The following is a 17,793-nucleotide window of genomic DNA, read 5'->3' on the forward strand; positions in this document are numbered from 1 at the left end:
CATCCAAGTAGGCACGTCACACAGTCCGTACTTATACTGGCAGGAAAAAGAGGCAATTTGGAGGCCCTTGCACAAGCTGGCTTTATTCTACCTAAGTTGCCCTCCCACAAGTGTGTACTCCGAAAGAGTGTTTAGTGCCGCCGCTCACCTTGTCAGCAATCGGCGTACGAGGTTACATCCAGAAAATGTGGAGAAGATGATGTTCATTAAAATGAATTATAATCAATTCCTCCGTGGAGACATTGACCAGCAGCAATTGCCTCCACAAAGTACACAGGGAGCTGAGATGGTGGATTCCAGTGGGGACGAATTGATAATCTGTGAGGAGGGGGATGTACACGGTGATATATCGGAGGATGATGATGAGGTGGACATCTTGCCTCTGTAGAGCCAGTTTGTGCAAGGAGAGATTAATTGCTTCTTTTTTGGTGGGGGTCCAAACCAACCCGTCATTTCAGTCACAGTCGTGTGGCAGACCCTGTCACTGAAATGATGGGTTGGTTAAAGTGTGCATGTCCTGTTTATACAACATAAGGGTGGGTGGGAGGGCCCAAGGACAATTCCATCTTGCACCTCTTTTTTCTTTCATTTTTCTTTGCGTCATGTGCTGTTTGGGGAGTAGTTTTTGGAAGGGCCATCCTGCGTGACACTGCAGTGCCACTCCTAGATGGGCCAGGTGTTTGTGTCGGCCACTTGGGTCGCTTATCTTAGTCACACAGCTACCTCATTGCGCCTCTTTTTTTCTTTGCGTCATGTGCTGTTTGGGGGGTGTTTTTTGGAAGGGCCATCCTGCGTGACACTGCAGTGCCACTCCTAGATGGGCCCGGTGTTTGTGTCGGCCACTTGGGTCGCTTATCTTAGTCACACAGCCACCTCATTGCGCCTCTTTTTTTCTTTGCGTCATGTGCTGTTTGGGGGGTGATTTTTGGAAGGGCCATCCTGCGTGACACTGCAGTGCCACTCCTAGATGGGCCAGGTGTTTGTGTCGGCCACTTGGGTCGCTTATCTTAGTCACACAGCTACCTCATTGCGCCTCTTTTTTTCTTTGCGTCATGTGCTGTTTGGGGGGTGTTTTTTGGAAGGGCCATCCTGCGTGACACTGCAGTGCCACTCCTAGAAGGGCCAGGTGTTTGTGTCGGCCACTAGGGTCGCTTATCTTAGTCACACAGCTACCTCATTGCGCCTCTTTTTTTTCTTCTTTGCGTCATGTGCTGTTTGGGGAGTAGTTTTTTGAAGGGCCATCCTGCGTGACACTGCAGTGCCACTCCTAGATGGGCCAGGTGTTTGTGTCGGCCACTTGGGTCGCTGAGCTTAGTCATCCAGCGACCTCGGTGCAAATTTTAGGACTAAAAATAATATTGTGAGGTGTGAGGTGTTCAGAATAGACTGAAAATGAGTGGAAATTATGGTTATTGAGGTTAATAATACTTTGGGATCAAAATGACCCCCAAATTCTATGATTTAAGCTGTTTTTTAGGGTTTTTTGAAAAAAACACCCGTATCCAAAACACACCCGAATCCGACAAAAAAAATTCGGTGAGGTTTTGCCAAAACGTGTTCGAACCCAAAACACGGCCGCGGAACCGAACCCAAAACCAAGACATAAAACCCGAAAAATTTCCGGTGCTCATCACTACGGAAAACTTCAGCATACTGCCCCCAACCACCACCAAATGCACTTCCAAGCCCTTCAGATGAAAGTGTGATTCAGTGGCGTAAGTTCGTCCCAGTTGCCCGAAGGCGAGATAAATATTGGTGCCCCCCTATTTCCTATAAAATGTATATACTGTATTTATACATTTAATTGTCTTTTATGTTAAATCACACATTTCTTAGCAGTCATACCCAGGATTAGAACCCATGACCTGTTACACTAACAGCAGACACTTTACTGATGGAGTTATTTGCTCCTGTAGAGGAAGCATGAGAATTCTAACTATATGACGTTACATGTGATTGTCAGAGAAGTATCTTCATGTAGTTCTCATATTCCCTATACAGGAGCAAACAGCTTCATCAGTAAGGTGTCTGCTTCCAGTGTGATAGGTTGTGGTTTCTAATCCTCGGTGTGACACTTGTAAAATGTGTATATTCAGTATAATAGAGAGGGTGTGATTTGTAAGGTGCAGGGACCAGTGAGGAAGTCGGCCACTAAAAAGACAGTGGCAGCTATCAATTAACTTAATTCAATGGTGTCACAGAATGGGAGGAGAGGTGCCCCCCTTCAGAGCAGGAGCCCGGCGGCAGATGACTCCGTTGCCTCCCAGAGTTCTGCCTCTGGTGTGATTTATAAGTTCCATAGCCCCCACTTTCATGAAGTACAACAAGGATGTTTCTAGGCAGCTGCCTAATGTTAGTCGACCCTGAATACAATAGCACAGCCCGTACTGAGGGGAGCATTCCAACCCGATCGCTCGCTGCAGTTTGTCGCAGCGCAGTGATTGGCTCGGAACTGCGCATGCGGTGCCGGAGCATGGCAGTCGTCGGTGCCCAACGTTCGCCTCTGAGACAGAGGCGGTCGCTGGGCGGGAGGGGGCTGAACGGCAGCTTTAAGCCGCCGTTTAGTAGGCGCGGGCCGGCCAACGCAAGCGTGGCCGGACCGTTCGGGGGGCGTCTCACGCAGCCGCTGCGGCCAACGGCAGTGACAGACAACTCCACAGGTACAAGTAACTCCACAGATACAATGGCATCGCCTCTGTGCGATGCTTTTGTATTTGTGTGTGTGGGGGGGGGGGGGGGCGGCACTGACATGCGGGGCGGACTAGCCCTGTGCTGGGCGTCCCCCCGCAAGTCTGAGTTTACGATCGTAGCTGTGCTAAATTTAGCACAGCTACGATCAACTCAGAATGACCCCCTGACTGCAGTAGCAGGTGTCTGACTGCTAAGAATGTTTACTTGAACATATGTCACACATACTGGATCAGTACATAAGGACGCTGCTGGTAAATAATAATATTGCAGAACTGCCTACACATGTGATGGCAGTATACATGAGACTTATCTGAAAACGGAATGACACACAAATAACACTAATAGGGATTGAAATTGTGCAGTAGTTATATTTACCACTGTCACAGGAAGACCACACAGGATAATGTGATGAGCCATATAGAATTGTATACTTCTACCCTTTATACACTCATTAAAAACATTAAACATAAAGGGCTATAAAGAGAAACTATATGTGAGCCTTTAGAAAAGTGGTATAAAAACTGGGGACACCAGTGTTTGTTTATTGTAAGGTTTTATATTATCCCAGTTGGCGGATGCATGATCATTATGAATGTCCGTTGAACACATATCATGTACACAGGAACCTGTCAGCCTGCAAATATTCTGCCAGGAGACACCAATATTATAGTGCTACCCTTACTTGTGATAGCGGTTTATGCGTAGCAATTGAGTAACACATCTATAATTATACAGCTATAGATTATGAAATTGTGATACTCATTATCAGGAGATTATATCCGATAAGACCAGACATATCATTTCAGCTAACCAAGAATAGTGGTGTTTTGATATGGTATCCGGATGATAGGTCAACATGCATTAGGTCGATATGTAAAAGGTTGACAGTGCTTATGGTCCACAGGTCAAAAGGGTGACTGATTCAAATGGTCAACATGACATGGGCGATACGGGATGTAGTTACTATCCCGACCGCCGAGAATGCAGACAGCTGCACCAAGGCTATTCGCAGCGAGCCCGCAAAGAGCTTTTTAGCACTTGCCCTGATGCCAGCATACGTCAAGTGCCACCATCTCTCCCACTAGTCTCATTTAAACAGTTGGAATATTTTTCTATAAATACAGTGAAATACTGTCACAGTACTCTTGGCACCAGGATTAAAGCTATTAATTATGACAATAATTCCGGTGGTAGGGGGCGGAGTAAGGGGTTGGAGGTGTGTCTGTACTGTACTATAGAGGGCAGCAGGGTATGCAGGGCTGCAGTGCTGTATGTATGTACTGTGGGGTGGGGTGATAATCGGAGTTGCAAGGGTGGGGGTGAGCTGTGTGCTGTTTGAACTCTGAGGGACCGGAGGTTTAATTAGCTGTGCTGCTGATTCTACCTGTTGCCCTCTGCAGTGGCTGCTGCCAGCACAACATTCACCCTCCGAAGCACTCCACTGCTGGCACGGAACCCTGGGTGACAGTGCAGGCTGTCCCTAGTGGAGTTGCTGTTTTCGGGCGCTGGGGGTCGGATGATTAGCTGCTGCTGTCTCTTCCTCTGCAATCTGCAAAATTGGCTGCTGTATGAGCGTGCAGATGAGGAGTGGGGGGGGGGGGGGGGGTCTGGCGCAACCTCTACAGAAGCTCCTACTGTATGGGTGAGTAGGTGATTGCAAGGGGGTGCGGGCAGAGGACGCTGAAGGTGCTCTTCCGGGTGGTCTTCACGGCGTGGCAGAGGGTGTTTATTTGGTGCTGGGTGATCACGGTGTGCGGGCAGAGGACAGTGAAGATGCTCCTCCGAGTGGTGGGGGGTGCCGGGTGTTCCCGGGTCGGGTGCAGTTCTAAAAGGGGTCACTTCTGATCGGCACTGCTGCTTAGCTGTTGGCACTGACCGACAGGTATCCATTCCAGATTATGGTGAAGAAGTGGGCGGACACTACTGGCCTGGGTCAACCTACTTGTCGTTCAGATGGGGGAAAGTTCCCCCTATACCTGAACAAATAGTTGTGAAAACAGGTTTGATATTCCCAACTAGTTGGACCGACCATTTTTGACCGTTTTTCAGCGTGTGGGAGCAAACGGCTGATTATTGTTTGCTCCCACACACTGCCAGATTATCGTTCTAACCTCCAAATAGTTGTCTGGTTAGAATGATATCGTACTGATGTATGTCAGTTACCTTGAATTTATTATTTCTTTATGGATAGCAGACAACAGTTCACATGTTGCTCCTCTGAGTAGGGTACACATAAACTTAAGTGACTCGTTTCATGGGCACACTGCTTGCTAGCTCAGGCTGTGTTTATTCTTCCAGGGATATGTCTTTAAATGATGGACTTTGTGTTCCACTGTGTACCACTTAGCCATTGTCATTTACAGTGCCAGGGTAGATATGCTGACGTGGCGTCCAGATCACAGATCAAAGGCCGAGGGACGATTTAAGATATTCGCCATCTCCGGCTCTCTCTAGTTCTCCCAGCACTAAGGAGCACTGTGACAACTTATGACTTATGGTCTATAAGCGATGTCGCCTAGTGTGTTCCCTTCCCTGCCGTACGGTCGGCGGCAGTGCATACACACTGAGCGATATGACAGCCATATGACTCAGTGACGTCATGCCGCGGCTGGGCTGTGCATGCATGGGTGACAGCGTGAGTCGTTAATGACCCGCAGGGCTGCACTTCACTTGGCGGCGGCATACACACTGGCCAATATAGTAAACAACGTCGTTCAGGAATGGCAAAATGAGTGTCGTCATTTATATCGCCTAGTGTGTATGCACCTTGAGTTGCAGTTATAACAGTTATAAAAATAATAATATTTCTGTCAGGCTCCGGAGCCTTACCTCCGGTGGGTGCTCCCATTGGTTACTGTCCCGCTGGTTAGCGCGGCTGCGGCGGCAGGGAGCTGCTGGCGGCGGGTCCTCCTAGACCAGTGATGGCTAACCTTGACACTCCAGCTGTTGTTGAACTACAGATCCCAGCATGCCCTGCATATGTTTTAGCATTGCCAAATAACAAAACTGTAGCAGGGCATGCTGGGATATGTAGTTCAACAACAGCTGGAGTGTCAAGGATAGCCATCACTGTCCTAGACAGATGTGCTGCTGCCAAGGGCCGAGGGTCTGGAGAGCCGGGCGCTGCGGTGAGGATCGCTGCAGTAAGGTCCTCTAGAGACAGAAGCTGGCTACAGCTGTGTGCTAACAGCTAAGTATGCCTCCTGTGCTGGGGGCAGCCATGTTGGAGACCAGAGTATTACCAATGAAGTTCCCAATCTGTGTCCAGCTAATCCTGCGTGTTCTCCCCTTACAAAAGGGGGCTGGCTCAGAGGGAGAGTGTTAGTGCTTCAAGTTACCTCCTTGTGAACGGTTCTCTAGCTCTGTGCTCCCAGGTTACTTCTGGTTCCCTGGTCCTGGTTGCTCTCATCCATCGGTTACCTAAACGCTGCTGCAGTCCTGCTGTCTAAGTCCGTTGCCACTCGTGGAAGCGATAACGGGGTCGTAGAGGAGCTCCAGGTTCTAACGGCGGTTCCCGCAGACGTCTTCATTTCTTCAAAGTCCAAGTTCTACAGCCTTGCCTTTCAATCACAAACCACAGTCTTTATTTCTTCAAAGTCCAAGTATTTCAGCCTCGTCTTTTAATTAGAGATGTGCACTTGAAATTTTTCGGGTTTTGTGTTTTGGTTTTGGGTTCGGTTCCGCGGCCGTATTTTGGGTTCGACCGCGTTTTGGCAAAACCTCACCGAATTTTTTTTGTCGGATTCGGGTGTGTTTTGGATTCGGGTGTTTTTTTCAAAAAACACTAAAAAACAGCTTAAATCATAGAATTTGGGGGTCATTTTGATCCCAAAGTATTATTAACCTCAAAAACCATAATTTCCACTCATTTTCAGTCTATTCTGAATACCTCACACCTCACAATATTATTTTTAGTCCTAAAATTTGCACCGAGGTCGCTGGATGACTAAGCTAAGCGACCCTAGTGGCCGACACAAACACCTGGCCCATCTAGGAGTGGCACTGCAGTGTCACGCAGGATGGCCCTTCCAAAAAACCCTCCCCAAACAGCACATGACGCAAAGAAAAAAAGAGGCGCAATGAGGTAGCTGTGTGAGTAAGATAAGCGACCCTAGTGGCCGACACAGACACCTGGCCCATCTAGGAGTGGCACTGCAGTGTCACGCAGGATGGCCCTTCCAAAAAACCCTCCCCAAACAGCACATGACGCAAAGAAAAAAAGAGGCGCAATGAGGTAGCTGTGTGAGTAAGATAAGCGACCCTAGTGGCCGACACAAACACCGGGCCCATCTAGGAGTGGCACTGCAGTGTCACGCAGGATGTCCCTTCCAAAAAACCCTCCCCAAACAGCACATGACGCAAAGAAAAAAAGAGGCGCAATGAGGTAGCTGTGTGAGTAAGATAAGCGACCCTAGTGGCCGACACAAACACCGGGCCCATCTAGGAGTGGCACTGCAGTGTCACGCAGGATGTCCCTTCCAAAAAACCCTCCCCAAACAGCACATGACGCAAAGAAAGAAAGAGGCGCAATGAGGTAGCTGTGTGAGTAAGATAAGCGACCCTAGTGGCCGACACAAACACCGGGCCCATCTAGGAGTGGCACTGCAGTGTCACGCAGGATGTCCCTTCCAAAAAACCCTCCCCAAACAGCACATGACGCAAAGAAAAAAAGAGGCGCAATGAGGTAGCTGTGTGAGTAAGATAAGCGACCCTAGTGGCCGACACAAACACCTGGCCCATCTAGGAGTGGCACTGCAGTGTCACGCAGGATGGCCCTTCCAAAAAACCCTCCCCAAACAGCACATGACGCAAAGAAAAAAAGAGGCGCAATGAGGTAGCTGTGTGAGTAAGATAAGCGACCCTAGTGGCCGACACAAACACCTGGCCCATCTAGGAGTGGCACTGCAGTGTCACGCAGGATGGCCCTTCCAAAAAACCCTCCCCAAACAGCACATGACGCAAAGAAAAAAAGAGGCGCAATGAGGTAGCTGTGTGAGTAAGATAAGCGACCCTAGTGGCCGACACAAACACCTGGCCCATCTAGGAGTGGCACTGCAGTGTCACGCAGGATGTCCCTTCCAAAAAACCCTCCCCAAACAGCACATGACGCAAAGAAAAAAAGAGGCGCAATGAGGTAGCTGTGTGAGTAAGATAAGCGACCCTAGTGGCCGACACAAACACCGGGCCCATCTAGGAGTGGCACTGCAGTGTCACGCAGGATGTCCCTTCCAAAAAACCCTCCCCAAACAGCACATGACGCAAAGAAAAAAAGAGGCGCAATGAGGTAGCTGTGTGAGTAAGATAAGCGACCCTAGTGGCCGACACAAACACCTGGCCCATCTAGGAGTGGCACTGCAGTGTCACGCAGGATGGCCCTTCCAAAAAACCCTCCCCAAACAGCACATGACGCAAAGAAAAAAAGAGGCGCAATGAGGTAGCTGTGTGAGTAAGATAAGCGACCCTAGTGGCCGACACAAACACCGGGCCCATCTAGGAGTGGCACTGCAGTGTCACGCAGGATGGCCCTTCCAAAAAACCCTCCCCAAACAGCACATGACGCAAAGAAAAAAAGAGGCGCAATGAGGTAGCTGTGTGAGTAAGATAAGCGACCCTAGTGGCCGACACAAACACCTGGCCCATCTAGGAGTGGCACTGCAGTGTCACGCAGGATGGCCCTTCCAAAAAACACTCCCCAAACAGCACATGACGCAAAGAAAAATTAAAGAAAAAAGAGGTGCAAGATGGAATTGTCCTTGGGCCCTCCCACCCACCCTTATGTTGTATAAACAGGACATGCACACTTTAACCAACCCATCATTTCAGTGACAGGGTCTGCCACACGACTGTGACTGAAATGACGGGTTGGTTTGGACCCCCACCGAAAAAGAAGCAATTAATCTCTCCTTGCACAAACTGGCTCTACAGAGGCAAGATGTCCACCTCATCATCATCCTCCGATATATCACCGTGTACATCCCCCTCCTCACAGATTATCAATTCGTCCCCACTGGAATCCACCATCTCAGCTCCCTGTGTACTTTGTGGAGGCAATTGCTGCTGGTCAATGTCTCCACGGAGGAATTGATTATAATTCATTTTAATGAACATCATCTTCTCCACATTTTCTGGAAATAACCTCGTACGCCGATTGCTGACAAGGTGAGCGGCGGCACTAAACACTCTTTCGGAGTACACACTTGTGGGAGGGCAACTTAGGTAGAATAAAGCCAGTTTGTGCAAGGGCCTCCAAATTGCCTCTTTTTCCTGCCAGTATAAGTACGGACTGTGTGACGTGCCTACTTGGATGCGGTCACTCATATAATCCTCCACCATTCTTTCAATGGGGAGAGAATCATATGCAGTGACAGTAGACGACATGTCCGTAATCGTTGACAGGTCCTTCAGTCCGGACCAGATGTCAGCATCAGCAGTCGCTCCAGACTGCCCTGCATCACCGCCAGCGGGTGGGCTCGGAATTCTGAGCCTTTTCCTCGCACCCCCAGTTGCGGGAGAATGTGAAGGAGGAGATGTTGACAGGTCGCGTTCCGCTTGACTTGACAATTTTCTCACCAGCAGGTCTTTGAACCCCAGCAGACTTGTGTCTGCCGGAAAGAGAGATCCAAGGTAGGTTTTAAATCTAGGATCGAGCACGGTGGACAAAATGTAGTGCTCTGATTTCAACAGATTGACCACCCGTGAATCCTTGTTAAGCGAATTAAGGGCTCCATCCACAAGTCCCACATGCCTAGCGGAATCGCTCCGTGTTAGCTCCTCCTTCAATGTCTCCAGCTTCTTCTGCAAAAGCCTGATGAGGGGAATGACCTGACTCAGGCTGGCAGTGTCTGAACTGACTTCACGTGTGGCAAGTTCAAAGGGCAGCAGAACCTTGCACAACGTTGAAATCATTCTCCACTGCGCTTGAGACAGGTGCATTCCACCTCCTATATCGTGCTGAATTGTATAGGCTTGAATGGCCTTTTGCTGCTCCTCCAACCTCTGAAGCATATATAGGGTTGAATTCCACCTCGTTACCACTTCTTGCTTCAGATGATGGCAGGGCAGGTTCAGGCGTTTTTGGTGTTGCTCCAGTCTTCTGTACGTGGTGCCTGTACGCCGAAAGTGTCCCGCAATTCTTCTGGCCACCGACAGCATCTCTTGCACGCCCCTGTCGTTTTTTTAAAAATTCTGCACCACCAAATTCAAGGTATGTGCAAAACATGGGACGTGCTGGAATTTGCCCAGATTTAATGCACACACAATATTGCTGGCGTTGTCCGATGCCACAAATCCACAGGAGAGTCCAATTGGGGTAAGCCATTCCGCGATGATCTTCCTCAGTTTCCGTAAGAGGTTTTCAGCTGTGTGCGTATTCTGGAAACCGGTGATACAAAGCGTAGCCTGCCTAGGAAAGAGTTGGCGTTTGCGAGATGCTGCTACTGGTGCCGCCGCTGCTGTTCTTGCGGCGGGAGTCCATACATCTACCCAGTGGGCTGTCACAGTCATATAGTCCTGACCCTGCCCTGCTCCACTTGTCCACATGTCCGTGGTTAAGTGGACATTGGGTACAGCTGCATTTTTTAGGACACTGGTGACTCTTTTTCTGAGGTCTGTGTACATTTTCGGTATCGCCTGCCTAGAGAAATGGAACCTAGATGGTATTTGGTACCGGGGACACAGTACCTCCAACAAGTCTCTAGTTGGCTCTGCAGTAATGATGGATACCGGAACCACGTTTCTCACCACCCAGGATGCCAAGGCCTCAGTTATCCGCTTTGCAGCAGGATGACTGCTGTGATATTTCATCTTCCTCGCAAAGGACTGTTGGACAGTCAATTGCTTGGTGGAAGTAGTAAAAGTGGTCTTACGATTTCTCCTCTGGGATGACCATCGACTCCCAGCAGCAACAACAGCAGCGCCATCAGCAGTAGGCGTTACACGCAAGGATGCATCGGAGGAATCCCAGGCAGGAGAGGACTCGTCAGAATTGCCAGTGACATGGCCTGCAGGACTATTGGCATTCCTGGGGAAGGAGGAAATTGACACTGAGGGAGTTGGTGGGGTGGTTTGCGTGAGCTTGGTTACAAGAGGAAGGGATTTACTGGTCAGTGGACTGCTTCCGCTGTCGCCCAAAGTTTTTGAACTTGTCACTGACTTATTATGAATGCGCTGCAGGTGACGTATAAGGGAGGATGTTCCGAGGTGGTTAACGTCCTTACCCCTACTTATTACAGCTTGACAAAGGCAACACACGTCTTGACAAATGTTGTCCGCATTTCTGTTGAAATACTTCCACACCGAAGAGCTGATTTTTTTGATATTTTCACCAGGCATGTCAACGGCCATATTCCTCCCACGGACAACAGGTGTCTCCCCGGGTGCCTGACTTAAACAAACCACCTCACCATCAGAATCCTCCTTGTCAATTTCCTCCCCAGCGCCAGCAACACCCATATCCTCCTCATCCTGGTGTACTTCAACACTGACATCTTCAATCTGACTATCAGGAACTGGACTGTGGGTGCTCCTTCCAGCACTTGCAGGGGGCGTGCAAATGGTGGAAGGCGCATGCTCTTCACGTCCAGTGTTGGGAAGGTCAGGCATCGCAACCGACACAATTGGACTCTCCTTGTGGATTTGGGATTTCGAAGAACGCACAGTTATTTGCGGTGCTTTTGCCAGCTTGAGTCTTTTCATTTTTCTAGCGAGAGGCTGAGTGCTTCCATCCTCATGTGAAGCTGAACCACTAGCCATGAACATAGGCCAGGGCCTCAGCCGTTCCTTGCCACTCCGTGTGGTAAATGGCATATTGGCAAGTTTACGCTTCTCCTCCGACAATTTTATTTTAGATTTTGGAGTCCTTTTTTTACTGATATTTGGTGTTTTGGATTTTACATGCTCTGTACTATGACATTGGGCATCGGCCTTGGCAGACGACGTTGCTGGCATTTCATCGTCTCGGCCATGACTAGTGGCAGCAGCTTCAGCACGAGGTGGAAGTGGATCTTGATCTTTCCCTAATTTTGGAACCTCAACATTTTTGTTCTCCATATTTTAATAGGCACAACTAAAAGGCACCTCAGGTAAACAATGGAGATGGATGGATACTAGTATACTTATGGATGGACGAGCGACTGCCGACACAGAGGTAGCTACAGCCGTGGACTACCGTACTGTGTCTGCTGCTAATATAGACTGGATGATAATGAGATGAAATCAATATTTATATATATAATATCACTAGTACTGCAGCCGGACAGGTATATATATTTATTATGTAATGACTGATGACGGACCTGCTGGACACTGTCAGCTCAGCAGCACCGCAGACTGCTACAGTAAGCTACTATAGTAGTATGTATAAAGAAGAAAGAAAAAGAAAAAACCACGGGTAGGTGGTATACAATTATGGATGGACTGCCGAGTGCCGACACAGAGGTAGCTACAGCCGTGGACTAACGTACTGTGTCTGCTGATAATATAGACTGGATGATAATGAGATGAAATCAATATATATGTATATATAATATCACTAGTACTGCAGCCGGACAGGTATATATTATATATTTATTATGTAATGACTGATGACGGACCTGCTGGACACTGTCAGCTCAGCAGCACCGCAGACTGCTACAGTAAGCTACTATAGTAGTATGTATAAAGAAGAAAGAAAAAAAAAACAACCATGGGTAGGTGGTATACAGTTATGGATGGACTGCCGAGTGCCGACACAGAGGTAGCTACAGCCGTGGACTACCGTACTGTGTCTGCTGCTAATATAGACTGGATGATAATGAGATGAAATCAATATATATGTATATATAATATCACTAGTACTGCAGCCGGACAGGTATATATTATATATTTATTATGTAATGACTGATGACGGACCTGCTGGACACTGTCAGCTCAGCAGCACCGCAGACTGCTACAGTAAGCTACTATAGTAGTATGTATAAAGAAGAAAGAAAAAAAAAACAACCACAGGTAGGTGGTATACAATTATGGATGGACTGCCGAGTGCCGACACAGAGGTAGCTACAGCCGTGGACTACCGTACTGTGTCTGCTGCTAATATAGACTGGATGATAATGAGATGAAATCAATATATATGTATATATAATATCACTAGTACTGCAGCCGGACAGGTATATATTATATATTTATTATGTAATGACTGATGACGGACCTGCTGGACACTGTCAGCTCAGCAGCACCGCAGACTGCTACAGTAAGCTACTATAGTAGTATGTATAAAGAAGAAAGAAAAAAACAACAACCATGGGTAGGTGGTATACAATTATGGATGGACTGCCGAGTGCCGACACAGAGGTAGCTACAGCCGTGGACTACCGTACTGTGTCTGCTGCTAATATAGACTGGATGATAATGAGATGAAATCAATATATATGTATATATAATATCACTAGTACTGCAGCCGGACAGGTATATATTATATATTTATTATGTAATGACTGATGACGGACCTGCTGGACACTGTCAGCTCAGCAGCACCGCAGACTGCTACAGTAAGCTACTATAGTAGTATGTATAAAGAAGAAAGAAAAAAAAAACAACCACGGGTAGGTGGTATACAATTATGGATGGACTGCCGAGTGCCGACACAGAGGTAGCTACAGCCGTGGACTACCGTACTGTGTCTGCTGCTAATATAGACTGGATGATAATGAGATGAAATCAATATATATGTATATATAATATCACTAGTACTGCAGCCGGACAGGTATATATTATATATTTATTATGTAATGACTGATGACGGACCTGCTGGACACTGTCAGCTCAGCAGCACCGCAGACTGCTACAGTAAGCTACTATAGTAGTATGTATAAAGAAGAAAGAAAAAAAAACAACCACGGGTAGGTGGTATACAATTATGGATGGACTGCCGAGTGCCGACACAGAGGTAGCTACAGCCGTGGACTACCGTACTGTGTCTGCTGCTAATATAGACTGGATGATAATGAGATGAAATCAATATATATGTATATATAATATCACTAGTACTGCAGCCGGACAGGTATATATTATATATTTATTATGTAATGACTGATGACGGACCTGCTGGACACTGTCAGCTCAGCAGCACCGCAGACTGCTACAGTAAGCTACTATAGTAGTATGTATAAAGACGAAAGAAAAAAACAACAACCACGGGTAGGTGGTATACAATTATGGATGGACTGCCGAGTGCCGACACAGAGGTAGCTACAGCCGTGGACTACCGTACTGTGTCTGCTGCTAATATAGACTGGATGATAATGAGATGAAATTATATATGTATATATAATATCACTAGTACTGCAGCCGGACAGGTATATATTATATATTTATTATGTAATGACTGATGACGGACCTGCTGGACACTGTCAGCTCAGTAGCACCGCAGACTGCTACAGTAAGCTACTATAGTAGTATGTATAAAGAAGAAAGAAAAAAAAAACAACCACGGGTAGGTGGTATACAATTATGGATGGACTGCCGAGTGCCGACACAGAGGTAGCTACAGCCGTGGACTACCGTACTGTGTCTGCTGCTAATATAGACTGGATGATAATGAGATGAAATCAATATATATGTATATATAATATCACTAGTACTGCAGCCGAACAGGTATATATTATATATTTATTATGTAATGACTGATGACGGACCTGCTGGACACTGTCAGCTCAGCAGCACCGCAGACTGCTACAGTAAGCTACTATAGTAGTATGTATAAAGAAGAAAGAAAAAAAAAAACCACGGGTAGGTGGTATACAATTATGGATGGACTGCCGAGTGCTGACACAGAGGTAGCTACAGCCGTGGACTAACGTACTGTGTCTGCTGATAATATAGACTGGATGATAATGAGATTAAATCAATATATATGTATATATAATATCACTAGTACTGCAGCCGGACAGGTATATATTATATATTTATTATGTAATGACTGATGACGGACCTGCTGGACACTGTCAGCTCAGCAGCACCGCAGACTGCTACAGTAAGCTACTATAGTAGTATGTATAAAGAAGAAAGAAAAAAAACACGGGTAGGTGCTAGGTGGTATACAATATTATATATATATTATATACAATTATATATATATATATATATATAATATATATTAAACTCATAAACTGGTGGTGATTATTAAACTGGTGGTCAGGTCACTGGTCACACTATCAGCAACTTGCAAGTAGTACTCCTGAGTCCTAAGCAGACAATCACAATATATATTATACTGGTGGTCAGTGTGGTCACAAACAATGGCAGTGTGGCTGGCACTCTGGCAGCAAAAGTGTGCACTGTACGTTATATGTACTCCTGAGTCCTGAGTTCTGCTCTCAGACTCTAACTGCTCCCCACTGTCAGTGTCTCCCCCACAAGTCAGATAATACAGTCACACTATCTCTCTCTATCACTTCAGCAAGTACTAGTAGTAGTAGTACTCCTCCTAATGCTCCCCAAATTACTACTGTGTCTCTCTTTGTCTCACTCTCTTCTCGAATCTCTATAAACGGAGAGGACGCCAGACACGTCCTCTCCCTATGAATCTCAATGCACGTGTGAAAAATGGCGGCGACGCGCGGCTCCTTATATAGAATCCGAGTCTCGCGATAGAATCCGAGCCTCGCGAGAATCCGACAGCGTGATGATGACGTTCGGGCGCGCTCGGGTTAACCGAGCAAGGCAGGAAGATCCGAGTCGCTCGGACCCGTGTAAAAAAAACTGAAGTTCGGGCGGGTTCGGATTCCGAGGAACCGAACCCGCTCATCTCTACTTTTAATCATAAAACAGTTCTTCTTGACCGGAGTTCTTCAGCTTCACTCTTCAAGTCATTTAACCATAGACTCTTATTCTTACAGTTTATTTTATTTCTCCAATATTCATGTACAGCCTGATAATTGATTAAAACTACAGTTATCTTCCTACAAAGTCCTCCTTTTCTTTACGCCCTCCGGCCAACGCTAACACTTAGTTTGACTTCTACCCCATGAGGAGGAATTATATTCAGTCACCTCGTTTACTCTCCTCACTGGAAGCTGTCCCTTCAGCCAAAACTCGGTTGTCGAAACCCCAACTTACGCCAAGTGTGACAATTTCTACACACAGCAACATAACGTTTACAGCTGAAGAATTTTTTTTTTTACATAAAATGAAATAAATGCAGGTGCTTGGACATAAACATAAATGAAATGAAACATAAGTAAGATGACCCTTCTGCAAAGGGTTTACATATATTCTGGCACCACTAGAACTGGTTTACATATTTGTTCAGTTTATGCATTTCATAAGGTCATTTGTCTCAAACGCCAACAACAGTGTGAATTCCCAATGACGTGCATTTAACTGCTTCACTTAAATATAAGAAGTCTACCTTGTGGACTTATTTCTTAGCGTGCTCTGCAGTTGCTGTGCACTGCAGAGTCCCTAGGCAAACTGAGATTTAAATATGCTTATATGAATATACTGTAATCCCAGGAACATGGTGTTAATGGGGAATCTCTCTGCTATAAGCAATATGTGAAGTTTTGTTCAAATTTCATAAGCCTTCAAGGAGCTGTGGCTGTTTTATGAAGCATATTAGTAGATTAGAAAAGAAAGTTGACAGCTGAGTTTGTATCCCACGAATATGGAAAATAGCTTTACTTCTCTGGTTCTTTCCAAAGCCCAAGGCTAAAAAGAAACCCTTTTAACTGTTTCAATTGACTGGTTCCTTATATTTCATGCAGTAAATCAGTCATTTATTGACATGCATTACAGCCTTTGCTTTGGTTCAAGTTTCCTATAGCCTCTGCATATGTGCACTACCTCCTGTTTTAGCCATGCTAATCAGTATGAATCCCCAATGATTAAGTCGATCTTGTCCAACATCTGTGATTTCAGCATTGTCCCTTAAAAATAATAGCCACGTACATTAAAAGGTTTCATTATATCCAAATGTCTGAATGAATTTTAAAAAAAAAAGTGAAACTGCTAATTGTAAGCAGCTTTTAGGCAAAATGGAGCAATGTATCGGGTGGGAAAACCTTACTCAAGCAGAATATGGCCCAGATTTGTCAAGCCGCGGAGTGATAAATTGCACGGTGATAAAATACGAACCAATCAGCTCCTGTCATTTTGCCTAACGCAGAATGTAACGTGGCAGTTAGGAGGTGATTGGCTGGTAGTACCTTTATCACTGTGCAATTTATCCCTCTCCGAGGCTTGCTAAATCTGACCCTTTATGTGAGAGGTTTACATAACCCCTTTTTAATTATTCATAACTTTCATAGTCATTTCTTTTGCCAATGTTCTGCTGTATTGCGAGACTTCTCCATTTTCATGTGACTCTGACTTTATGGCGTTAAAAGCAAATAGACTTAATATTTTTTATACATCGTGACATAGGGTCACTCAAATGTCATAATAATTTTGTTCATGTAACCAATGTCAAGTTGCCTACTAACATTTGCCATATTTCTGCAAGAAAATGTTATATCACCATATTCGTAGTTGCAAACCTTTCACATTTTCAAAATGGGTTACTAGTCTGCTTCTACCCACCCAGTTCACAATATCCTTGGCTGAATTATTTAGTATATTTTTAAATGCTTTTTAATTCTAATTAACTAATCAGTATTATTGCTGTGAAAAAAGCAGAAGTAGAGGAAAAGTAGATTATTTACACAGTGTTAGGTCAGGTTGGCATTAATGTAGTGGATTTGTGAATAAACCGCATTACAAGCAACATATGCTATAGCAGACATCTGAAGGATAAAAATAAGTATTGGCTCTAAATATTTGCATTACAATTAAATTGACCACTTAGATCCACTCACTCATAAGCTGGGTATAAACTGAAACGATGTGTACCCAACCCTATGGGCTGAAATATCGGAACCTGGATACACATTGAGCGATTTTAATATTTTAATGAAGGGCGGAACGATCACTGTTCTGTCCTTCATTAGTACACATGTTGTCGTTAGCTATATAATCAGGTTTGATGTGCAGCACGTCTCTAGCGACTGCGGGCACCCACATATCGGGCATACACACTACCCAATATGCACCAATGTGATCGATATGTCTGTACAATCCACTGGATCA

General features: G+C 45.9%; 1 protein-coding gene across 1 annotated transcript in view; it reads left to right on the forward strand.

Annotated features, from left to right (window-relative positions):
- LOC134957703 (uncharacterized) overlaps nt 1-17,793 on the forward strand; it is a 685,812-nt gene that overhangs the window by 483,525 nt on the left and 184,494 nt on the right. The gene's annotated exons all lie outside the window — the stretch shown is intronic.

The sequence above is a fragment of the Pseudophryne corroboree genome, chromosome 1 (assembly GCF_028390025.1).
Source record: "Pseudophryne corroboree isolate aPseCor3 chromosome 1, aPseCor3.hap2, whole genome shotgun sequence".
Taxonomy (NCBI): Eukaryota; Metazoa; Chordata; class Amphibia; order Anura; family Myobatrachidae; genus Pseudophryne; species Pseudophryne corroboree.